Raw genomic sequence first — 2,819 nt, 5'->3', positions numbered from 1 at the left:
AATATGACAAGTAGAAGATAAAATTTACTTATGACAAAATAAAAAAGAAAGAAAAAGAATATGATTAATCGTTCAGAGAAATTTGTGAAAGAAAATTTATAGAGATTTAGAACATATGAGTAAATAAAATATAAATAAATAAATAATAATAATAATATAAATTTAAAAAAATTAAAAAAAAACTTTAAAATTGAATCAAGCATATAAAATTATTTTATTATTTTTTATTTAAATTAATTATTAAATAAAAAATTATTTTGGAAAACCATTAAGAAAATTTATAAAAAATTTTATATAATATGTAAAAAAAATTTAAAATTTTGAGAAGGCCAAGGAGGCTTTGCCTCTGTCCACTGTGCGCTGCCATTAGGCCTCGTCTACTTGTTCTCTCATTTGTTTTCCTCACTTCCTCCCACAAAGAACTTATTGTTTCAAGAATTGTTTTAATCTTTCTCTTTATCGCCTCTTGTGCATATTCTTTTATTTGTTGCAATACATCTTCTCTTTTTGGCAGAATAACCTTCCACATAAAATAGATCAATTTTATATTTTTTTTATTTATTTAATTAGTTTGTTTGTTGATTTATCCCATGAATCTATTACATGATATACATTGAAATTATTTGAATATAATTTTAGTGTTGGGTGTAAATGTAATAGCATGAAAAAAAAATATGAACCTTTTTTTTGTCTTTAGCTATGGCATGTACTTTGGCGTAAACCCTTGTGGTAGAAGGGTCCCTCGGGGTTTTCAATCTTAGGAGCAGGCAAACTGGCCAAACCTCAACATGTTAGCGGTGACCACGAGGCTTGCGTTTATATGTAAATATGTATTTGCACATTCCAAGCCTATATTTATAAGCAAGATTTTTGTTGCCCGCATAAGCATGCATGCAACTAGTAATTGCGATTAAACATACTCATGAATGCACGATTCCTCATCTATAAGATTCCAATTTCAGTTGGGTACTCAAATATTAATGCTCTCCATTAATATTCCTATCCTCCAACGATCGGGTTTGGGTTTTTTTTTTTTTTGTTTTTATGGAGATAGCATTTGGTTGCATGTCTCTTATTAAGAATTGACTTCAAAAAAGCATTTCATCTCTCAGACTGAAAAAATACGGTGTAAACCTTACATCTTGCCCTTGCAAAATAATCCTCACCTTTCTAGTCATATATATCCAAATACTTTGATAACTTTGGAAGTGTCTCATCAAGTCCTAGTCATTGTTACGATCTTTTAGCCTTTCCATTATCCCATTATAAATGTTTGTTTTTCCATGATGTGAATCATGATAACATCAGAGCATGACAGCTCGCCCCCTTATCCATAGGTAAGCTATAGGACTAGCTATAGCTTCCTACCACAAAACTAGCAAGGTATAGATGACCGAAAACTGGAAAAGGACAAGATATAGCCAAAATTTTCAACAGCTTTGGCACTGGGTTTGATCTTATGGGATAATCACTAATGTAGGGCCAACTGAAGATGGATTCCTTCCCCTGGCCGTCCATTGCCTATCTTTTGTTTATCTTCTCCACAAGGTATAGTTACCTCCGAAAGGGACCTATGCATGCATTGGGAAACAGGCACTAGGTTTTGTCCGTTTGTGATCTTTGATAAGTGCACAAATTTTTCCAAACTTCGCGGCTGGTGGCATCTACGTTTGTTGTTTCCTTTCACTCGGCAAACCCACCACATTAATCATTATTAATTATTATTTATCATTTCACAAAGCAAAAGATTAGCGAAAGCTTTTTCACAAGTGTACTAACAAGCTTGTCTTCTTGTTTTGGGGTCCATACATAAATTCAAGAGAGTTTTTAAAAACTATACCTTAAAAATAAAATATTTTTAAAAATAATTTTTTATAATTTTAATTATTATTAGTTAAGTGAGATAAAATTATCTTTTTATTTATGTTACACTTCTTATTAAAAAAATATTATTATTACACATTATGTACAAAAACATGTTATATGCTGTAGTGAAAAAAAATTATTACACGTCATATTGAAAAAAAATATTATTATTACACGTCACGGTTAAAAAAAGTTATTACACGTCATATTGAAAAAAATATATTTTGTTACCATCATGTACAAAAACATATTACACAGTGTGGTTAAAAAAAGTTATTGCACGTCATGTAGAAAAAAGAATATTATTGTTTCATTTCATGTACAAAACAATGATACACACTATGTTAAAGAAAATGTTGTTACACGCCATATTGAAAAAATATTATTGTTACACACCATATTAAAAAAAATTTTGTTATACTTTAATGTTAAAATGTTAATATTACTTACGAACCCAAACTTCAAATCCTTCTCAATTCTCTTCATTTTTTTTTATTTTTTAATAATTTGACATTGATTAAAGTGTTTCTAGCATGTTTTCATAAATCAAAACATAAATTTTCTTATCTAAAACTTCTATTTCAACTAAAAGTCAAAAAAATTCTCTTCGAAACCCTAGGTTTATAAATTTCAAATTCTTAAGTTTATTGGTATCTAGATCTCAAATTGATTCAATTAAAAACTATTTTAAACATCCATGATCATTTCTACCATTTTAGTTTTTTTCAAAATACTTAAAAATCAAACTCTCCAAATAGCCACATACCCAGGCACTTCAAAACCATCACTTGGCATCTTGAAAATACAAAAGAGAGAAATCGAGAGTACAACAGGCGAATGCCAAAGAGAGAAATCGATAAAATTAAAGAGAGTTAGATGGTGAGAAAGAGAAATCAAAGACACAAATGGAGAGAAATTGTAATAAATGGTTTAATTTAATTGAAATAGTTTCA

Source organism: Theobroma umbraticum, unplaced genomic scaffold (genome assembly GCF_002168275.2).
Source record: "Theobroma umbraticum cultivar Fairchild unplaced genomic scaffold, ASM216827v3 scaffold_50.0, whole genome shotgun sequence".
Classification (NCBI taxonomy): Eukaryota; Viridiplantae; Streptophyta; class Magnoliopsida; order Malvales; family Malvaceae; genus Theobroma; species Theobroma umbraticum.
Note: the sequence above shows the minus strand (reverse complement) of the source record.